Source organism: Pavona decussata, unplaced genomic scaffold (genome assembly GCF_977016875.1).
Source record: "Pavona decussata unplaced genomic scaffold, jaPavDecu1.1 SCAFFOLD_476, whole genome shotgun sequence".
Taxonomy (NCBI): domain Eukaryota; kingdom Metazoa; phylum Cnidaria; class Anthozoa; order Scleractinia; family Agariciidae; genus Pavona; species Pavona decussata.
This window is the reverse complement of record NW_028145812.1, coordinates 345,719-355,000: the sequence shown is the minus strand read 5'-3', so window position 1 is coordinate 355,000 and position 9,282 is coordinate 345,719. Positions and strand designations below refer to the sequence as shown.

Here is a 9,282-nt window from a genome sequence, read left to right as displayed (position 1 = left end):
GGTAAAGCAGGTTGGGGAATTGGCAAGACATTAAGTCCTGATGTGGACCTGCGCTATCTAAAATGATCAATTAATACACACTAGATATTAAATAACAAAGGATAAATAAATAAATAAATAAATAAATAAATAAATAAATAATGATACATGTAACTAGAATAGAAAAATATTCAAAAGTCAGCATTCAAAATATTCAAAATATTAAAAACATTCGAAGTCTAAAGATTTGTTGGAGATGCTGCAGGAGGCTTTAGCAAAACTGATGAATTTTAGAATATTCTTATTTTCCTTGTTCTGTTTAGCCGCTGTCGTTCCTATACCATTTCATTTTACTAGTTTCCAAGATCGGTTTCGGTAAAAACTTTATCCTTTTCAAGATTGCGACTTTGTTGTTGAATGACTTACAAACGTTCTTGGTGTGTTCTCGCCATGACAGCTTGTTGTCTATTGTTAACCCAAGACATTTAGATGATAGCTTGTACTCAATAGTGCTGTTACCATATGTCAAACGTGGCAAGGGGCCAATAAAGTTCTGACTCGAAATTATCAGGGCTTCAGACTTCGATTCGTGGGCTATTGATCTGTTAGAGTGACACCAGGTATACACCTGGTCCAATATAGATTGTAGTGTCAAGATGATATTGTCAATGTTCTTGCCAATTGTAAAGATTGTGGTATCATCAGCAAACATAAATAAGTCACCACTGGTTATCGCTTCTGAGAGGCCGTTAACAAAAATTGAAAATAATTTGGGCCCTAATATTGAGCCTTGGGGAACTCCATATGTGACGGTTTTGGACTCGGACTTGTATCTAGTGCGTCGGAGTGAATTCTATGCGAGCTGTTTGTGGTTTCTGGCCGATTTTTTTAGCCCAAAAGCCGAACACTAACACCGAATCCGAGCAAAGCTACAACTCAAATGATTCAGAATTTAACTACAACCCTGGCTACGTGATTGACGCGACGACCAAGCACGTAAAATAGGAATGAAAGGCCTACACAACTCCTACTTACATGTTTAGCGCTTCTATCTTAGTCTTTTGATCAATTTAGCTTCTTGTATGTTTACAGCGGGTTGGCATGACGATTTGAAGGATTTGTTTGATAATCATAGAACAAAACCATGTGCTTAACTGTAGGATGTTTTGTATTTTAATTGCAAAGGACAATTTTGGTTTAGAGTTCTCCGTTTAGCGCCTGTTTATTCCACCTCTTCTTGTTTCTGTTTAGCCGCTGACGTTCTTATACCATTTCATTTTACTTGTATTTAGATCTATTTTGTTTGTTTCAGTTCGCGGTCCGGTGACAGTACAATCTCGTTCTTCACAGACAAATTCAAGACTAAAGCTTTTTTAAAAAGAATGATCTGTTCTTCTTGGAAAGGCTACTCCCAAATTTATACACGTGGAATTGAGAAAGAAAAAGAACTAGCTTTATCATGTCACTGTGGCCCTTCATCCGCTCGCCGACACACAGCAGTCTCAGAAGAAAGAGACTCCATTTGCCTCTTCGCATTCTTGTGAGTCTAGACCAATTATAAATTAAAATAAGTTTACTATTTCAGTAGGTTTGTTTTGGCTGCACATTTAAGCTTAAACAAAATTTGGGAACGTTTATTAGCGCTCGTTCGCGGCGATGTTTGGCACTAGTTCAAATTAGTACACCTGGACTTGTGGTCACCGTTTTAGCATACATACACATAGGCAGTTGGCGTCACATTAATACCGATATCATCTCCTTTCAGTCTTGAGAAAATTGGCTTGTTACTCACTTCATCAATAAACAGGAATCGACGCATGAAGTAAGCTCGATAGCGGCGGAAATCGAGCCTACGCATGAAGTCGTCGTTCGTGAAGTGCTTGGAGCATATTGACGATTTTCCGGGTTATCCCGGTTTTGTTTCATGAAATCGATCTATTTCTTTCTGCATTTCCTTGCTTCATCATTATCGAACAGTATAGCATGCAGAACTATACTCTTTTACATAACTGAGAAGGCAGCATATTCACCTACCACATACCTTTTTGGCACATTCCAAGTTCAGTACAGAGAATGTAGTGACAAATGAGCAAATGCTCCTGTGGCTGAGATACCGGGTCGACGTCACAAGCTTGTTAGAACCCAGTCTCTCAACTGCTCCTTTTTGTGTTCAATATGGCGGAAAACGGCCTATTTTGGGCGATTTTGTTGTCGGATAAAAACAAAACGAAACATGGAATACGATTTATTTCTTCGCAAAGCGTCTTAGACATGCATAAATTTTCGAAATTCATTAAAACTGTGTAAGGGTGATAGGCACTTTAAATAATACTCCTTATCGAATAGAAAATATTATAAATAACTCACCAGTGCAAGTTTTTCCATTGCCCCAATACCCAGAATTACATGCACACGTGTACGATCCATCGATGTTACTGCAGAAAGCGTTAACATCACAGCTGTGAGAGTTGGTAGAACACTCGTCTGTATCTACGAAACGTAATGGGAGAAAATATTAGTGCTTATCATGAATGTATGTGGAATCAGCCTTGGGTTTCAATCTTCCTTCTCCATATGATATAGTTCTAAAATCCCCTTGTTTGTCTTGTATTGTCTCTTTATAGCGGGTGCTGTTCAGCCGGTCGCCTTAATTATTCGTTGTTGCTGTTACTGCACCACTACGTAATTTACAAAAGGATGTTGATGTTTAAAATGATCCCTGTTAAATTCAAGATTGTTTGAACCCGTAAAAATTTTGTTGCTGTACATTGTTTTTATGCAGCCTATTGCCTTCAGGCCAATTTTAGTACTGAATTTAATTTACAATAAACTTGGCCGTATTTCTATAATCCAGGTTCAATGTGAGCCTATTTTAGATTCTTTCCGCTTTTCTAAGATATAATCGACAGTTGTACTGTGGGAAGGTTTTCCACTTCTTTAACCTTGGCCAAGACCTCCCTGAAGGTTAAGGTTAGGAAGGGCCATTTTTATAATTTTTATTGGTTGCGCTTTAAGCTTATTTTAGTAGCCCCAATTGTGCTTCGGTGATCAAATAAACACATTTTTTGTGATTGTTTCAATAAACAAAATTGAACGAGACACCATCTGCCAATTTCGCAATATTGCGAGATAATCAGGCTCTCAACACTTACTTTAAACTTGCTCCTTGACTAATTTCCATCTGACACATGAATGGAATGTTAAGGAAGCTCGCAGCAGTTTTTTTTTTCTGGACTCAGGGTTAAAGTTGTGAAATTACAATCTCGCATAGAAGATAAACTTCGATCTCCCAAATACCATATCAGCATTTCAACATGCGATCAACGTTAATTTTTTATCATTGTCCAATCAACAGCTATAACCATAGTAATGATAGCGCATAGCTTCTCACTTTAGAGATTGTCAGTTATCTCGAAATCTAGTGAGACACTTTACGACGAAAGCTTAGGGATTTAAACTACTCAATGTAGACAACTTGCATGCGAAATAAAATAAATCTGTAAGAGCGTTTTAAAGTAAATAATGAATCAATTTTTTACTGGGCAATTTTGTTTTTTCCTGCATTTTTAACCAATATCTCTGGCAAAATAAAACTTGGCACTTTCTCTTTAATTTACTGTTGAAAGGTCTCTCCTCGCAGCAAAACATTCTAAATGTATATTGAGCTTCATGAGTGTCTCTGATTTTAAGATATTTATGTTTGAAAACAGTTAAAGTGAAGCGCAGATCAGATAAACAAATCCTGCTTTGCATTAAACGAGATATCTTTGAAATGCCCCCAGAGATTTTTCCGTTAAATGACTTTTCCGCAAAGTCGCAGATTGGTATAGTGATTACAATTAATCAAAGTTTGACCGAAAATATAGAAGAACCACTTTTTGGAATCAATGATTGTGTGCGAGTAATCAAAAAAATGTTCAATTACACCATGCTTATTCTTCTTCCGACATTGCATTTGAAAGAAAAAAAAAAATAATGTTCAACACTTTCTGACTTAATTGATAGAATAGTGTATAGGAAGCCTATTGAGAGAATATCAAGCTTATGTCTCCTTGCTCACTTCCACTCCGTTAGGGTATAATATTATATCTTGAGAATTACTACAACATCACGGAAACTAAAGCCCCAAACAAAGAGCGTAGCTCTCAAGGGAATAACCAAAAATCATGAAACCTTAACCTGCACAGTTTTCTCCGTCTCCTATAAATCCAGCATTGCATGTGCAATTGAATCCTCCCTTGGTGTTATTACACAAGGCATCATTGCTGCAGTTGTGTGTTCCTGTCATGCATTCATCTATATCTGAGATGAGGAGTCAGACAGTCAAAAAGTGCACTATCGTGGAATGTAGCTGATAGAATGGAGAATGCTCGCCAGGCTGCAGCAGAAAATTAGGTCTATTATCTGAGCAGGTGGACAAGTGAAAATATTACTGGTAATTCCCAGGCCTAGGTTGTTGAAAGAGCGGATATGTCTATATGGTGAATAAATTGCCATCCAGTGGACAAAATGTACTCCAGCTATAATTACCTATCCGTTGGATAACGTTATTTGCTCTTTGCACTACTGAGGCCTAGTCTATTGAATAATATGCAAGCAAAACTTGCAATTATTCTAATTCCGTGTACTAAGAAAGGTACTGAAAAAATAAAGGGTAAAACGGATATTGGCTTTGATTCTTCAAAAAGTGAATAAACCTTGTAATTATGCTTCAGCAATGGTTTTTGAAACATTATGCTTGTACAATGGGCCAAACCGCCCCAATTACTGCTGTCGAAACTAGTGAGTTATGTCAAAAAACGACGCTAACTACATTTGATCGTTATTGCCGTATTAAGTTGCTTTTTTTTTTTTTTTTTTTTTTTGCGTTTATGAGTGTTTTGGTCTTGTATCAGTTAAAGTTAATATATTTGTAGGAAACATTAACTTTCAAAGCAACGGAACAACAAGACTTTCAACAATTAGATCTTCAGACGTAGCAATCTGCTCGACGGAATTTGTTTAAGGTTTTAGTATGTACGTCAGAAAAGTAAGGAAATGGTGAGAAAAAGGTATTAAGATAGAAGCTGCTATAAAAGGAATCGAATAATTAGCGATGACATTTCACTTCAATGCATGGTAAATTATCCAATATTTACTATTTTCCACAAAGAACATGTTAAATTTGCAGACGAACGATACAAGATGATTGAGAATATTTGCTCCTTACCCTGTTTACAGTGTGCAAACATAAATCCAGGAGGACACAAACACCGATATCCTTTGTCTGTGAATCCAGATTGGCAGGTACCACCGTTATCGCAATGGGCCCTATCACAAGCACTCTAAAAATATATATTAAAAATAAAGGATGAATGGGAAATCTAACAGAGATAAAGCATAATGGTTGCTCAGTAAAATTTGTAATAATTTGCAAATCTTCAGCAGGAGCAATCTAATTAATAATACCACCATCTATTTTGTGGTTTGCTGAGTAGTGTTCGAGTGTAGTATTTTTGACCACTTCCCTAGGACAAAGTACGAAAGCCTGGAAAGTAATAAGCGGAAAAAAAGAAGAAGAAGAAGAAGAAGAAGAAGAAGAAGAAGAAGAAGAAGAAGAAGAAGAAGAACTTACATCTGCCCCACGGTATAAGTAGCCATCTGTGTGTACCAACTCCTTGTCATGTCCTACATGAGTGGCGTTGTTCAAGTCGCATCTGTATGTTCCCTTGGCATTTGCTGTATTTTTAAAATTAATACTGACGCAGTTAGGGTCATGGTAACAACGCAGTTCTCAAGCATCCATATCTCGGACTCTGACAGTGGTTATGTCGTCATTCACCAGACGCTTGTCAGCAAAGGAAAAAAAAGAAGGGAAGGCCAGTTCACGACAATCACCTGAAAGATGCCAATTAAATTGAAACTGGTGAAACAAAAGGTGAAAAGAATGTTTTTTTTTTGGAAGGACCTGGATCAAAAAAAGTTTGTCTTCACAGTGCTTGGGCGTTTTCAAAAAGAATACGTGTTGAAATACTTGCCTAGTCAAACCAAACGAGACATGTGTTTAAAAAAAAATACAACTTAAAACGTCAATCGCTGGAATGTCCTGCTTTGTTTGACAAGATTCTCTCACGTTTCTCTTAAGGTGTCGGGGTAGGTATACCCACCTTACCGTAAATTAGAAAAAGATGAAAAACTATCCCAGGAGTTAAGTTCGCAACCTAAGACTGTTCAAAAATAAAAACCAAAGAAAACTTTAAGCTTTAACAAAATATTCAGAAATATTTCGCCGTCCGCCGGTGACTCGACAGCGTTTCTCAAACGCTCTATCCTTTGGTAACACTGTCAAGCTTCATTTCTTTCAGGTTTAGACAGGTAAGCTGATATAAGGCAATTTGGAAAAGCTAACGCTCGAGACGTCAGCACTTAAAACTCTTTTCGGTGGCCAATCAACTCTTACCTTATCAAAAAACAAAATATCCATTTCCACTCCCCACCGACCTTGCACCGCGGTTTATTTAGAAGCGAACCCCTCATCCATTAGTCTTTCTTGCACTTTTATTTGACACATTGTGAACATAGGTGCTATCAGAGGCTTCCGACGAGGAGATCACAGCAAAATATTAAAAGTGTACTTCCAATCCCAAATGCTGTATTTCAAATCGTTTTACAGCCATTTTTTATTATTTTTTTATTTGTATTTATTTATTTATTTATTTATTTATTTATTTATTTATTTTTTTTTAATGCAAGACAAATTTGTGTTAACTAACACAGTCGAAACTGGTCGTATATTTTCTCGCTGTTTTTTTTTTTTTTTTTTGATAATGCTAGCCTGTCTTATTTTGCACTTTACAACGATACTCTTATCTCCATGTAAACATGTTTCAGTGTAAACCAAGGGACCGTTTCTCCGGTGTTTGGGAAAACACTTCGGCAAAGGAAAAGTCAGCTATTCTTTCAACTAAAACCAACTTTCTTAGATGATTATATGTCCCTCCGAAACCGTTGGGTGCCCCTGTTGTTATGCAAAATAACGTTAATATATCTTCCACTTATTATTAAGGAATTTTATCATGACCGGGAACGTAGCGTCCTTTAAATCGTCGTGGTCAACATTTGTTGGCTGCCATAATATACACAAAACAATTATTCCACTCGCGCTTTTTGCATATAGAATGATAAAATGAATAAAAACAACTTGGCCCTACGCGCGTGATGACCTAATTAAATGTGGCGTCTCTGTAGTGCCTTTATATTTTGCTCACACGGAGTGTAAAATCCTGCCACTAAATTCCACAAACTAGAGTATGATCAACATTCATTGAGGATCACAAGTGGCGACAAGAATGGCGCGACAAAATTTAAACCATACGCGAAAAACTGACTGGTAGCAAAACTTTGTTAGCTACCCAAGTCTACAATTCCACTATTTTAATTTGCTTTTTGTAAATAAAGGTTCAAAGCGAAACCTGCCTGAGCGGAAAAGAACCAAGGAACATGAGGTCGTGTCTTCCATTTTTCATACCTTTTAAGCTATGAAAGTGAGATGGACTATCAAATTCAGGAAGTTTAAAACATTTTAGTCTTTGGAGTGCAAAACAATAAGAACGTAACAAAAATGATTGCGTTTTGTTGAAATCCAGCTGCAATGGATAGCCAGCTGTCAAAAGTCCTCGGTACTCAATTGAAATTTTTACTGAGCTTGTTTATTAATTGAAGTCTGCAACGTGAAGAGATAAGAAATTGCCTCAGTAATTTTAAAGAATGCCAGGTTCGTCTCTGCAATAATGTGAGCCTTTAATTTAGGCTTTGGGTGCGAAAAGGAGCAGCGAAACAAATTATTGTAATATTGGTAAAATACTGGTAATATTGCTAAAATGGTAATATTGGTAAAATGTCAAGAAAACGAGAAAATAAGCAATTGCCTGTCATGAGTTTTTCCACCAGTCAAGAGAATTCCTCAATATTTTGGAAAATATTTTTAAACTGTTCGCATTTGAGCGAAATTTAGGTTAACAGCAGGAATTTGCCAACTTAACGTTTCTAATTAATAAGGATGCACTATTGGCGATACTTGCGTCATTTTAAATAGCTGTTTCCTTTTTTTTTTTAATGTAAAACTGAAATATGTTCAGATCTTGCTTACGAAATTTAGGTTAACAACAGGAAATTGCCAACTTAACATTTCTAACAATCACAACTTCAAGATAGGATGCTCTATCGTCGATATTTGGGTCAGTTTTATTAGATGAATATGAATATTTGGAACATATATTTTAAACTGCGGATGAAAAATTAAATACAGGAAACATCCTCATCGCAGTTAGTACGCAACCGGGAGGATCTTCCTTGCATTTAAACTTTATATAGCTGTTTCCTTTTTAATACAAAACTGGAATATGTGTAGAACATGCATACGTACTGAAAAATATCTCCAACGGGTAGAAAATTGCGTGAGTTTTATAGCAGCTAATAATGTCAACAACCAGTTTGTTAAAAGGTGAAGATGAAATAAATAACAAACCTTTGTTGCTAACTCAGATTTGAAATGATGATATAAAAACTTGCTATACCAGTCTAGATAATTACGAATTTATTTATTTTTTAACCATATCGATTTGAACAGAATTGTGAGTAAAAATTGAGTATATTATTGGAAATCCTAAACTGAAATATTACGCGACTCCTTACTTTCCAAAGCGTGATTTTTTTAGCCATGAAGGCTCTGATATATCAGTAAACAATGTTGCGTTTTCTTCTCTCAAATACGCAATTGGAGTCCATTTTATCAATGCGTGAAATGTTTCAAAAAAAAAAGAAAGAAAGAAAGAAGCTGAAACAGAACCAAGACACAACTGCCAAAGGATTTGAGGAAAAAGCACTTACCATCTAAGCAGGCGAAAACAACTCTCAAATATAAGATCGTTAGAAAAACGTAAAGCTGGTTCCTGGAATCCATGATTTCCTTTTGTTTCAATCGTAGTTGCACCGACAACTCGTCAGCTACAAATGTTGATTTTTAAAAGGAGAATGAAAACAGATAGCTTGTTGATAGCAACTTATTGTTCTCAGTACCAGTAGAGTTTTAGCGTAGGTTTATTTGAATATCGCATCTGTCATTTTAAGCCAATGGAAATGCGATCAGTGCGCATCCAGACAGTTCCCTCGTCAGTTGAAAACAGGAAGTTGCCATTATCTTACTAAAGGAAACTATTTAAACACGTTTTTTGGATGTTGGAAGGAAGACAGCTGTCTCTGTTTTCGAATTTGTTTTACAAAGAAAAGTTAAGAGAAAAAGAAGAAAATTAGAAAGGGAAACAA

General features: G+C 36.3%; 1 pseudogene; it reads right to left on the bottom strand.

The window, feature by feature from the left end:
- Nucleotides 1-8,920, bottom strand: part of LOC146450234 (uncharacterized) — a 13,667-nt pseudogene extending 4,747 nt beyond the window's left edge.
- Between the last annotated feature and the right edge of the window lie 362 nt (nt 8,921-9,282).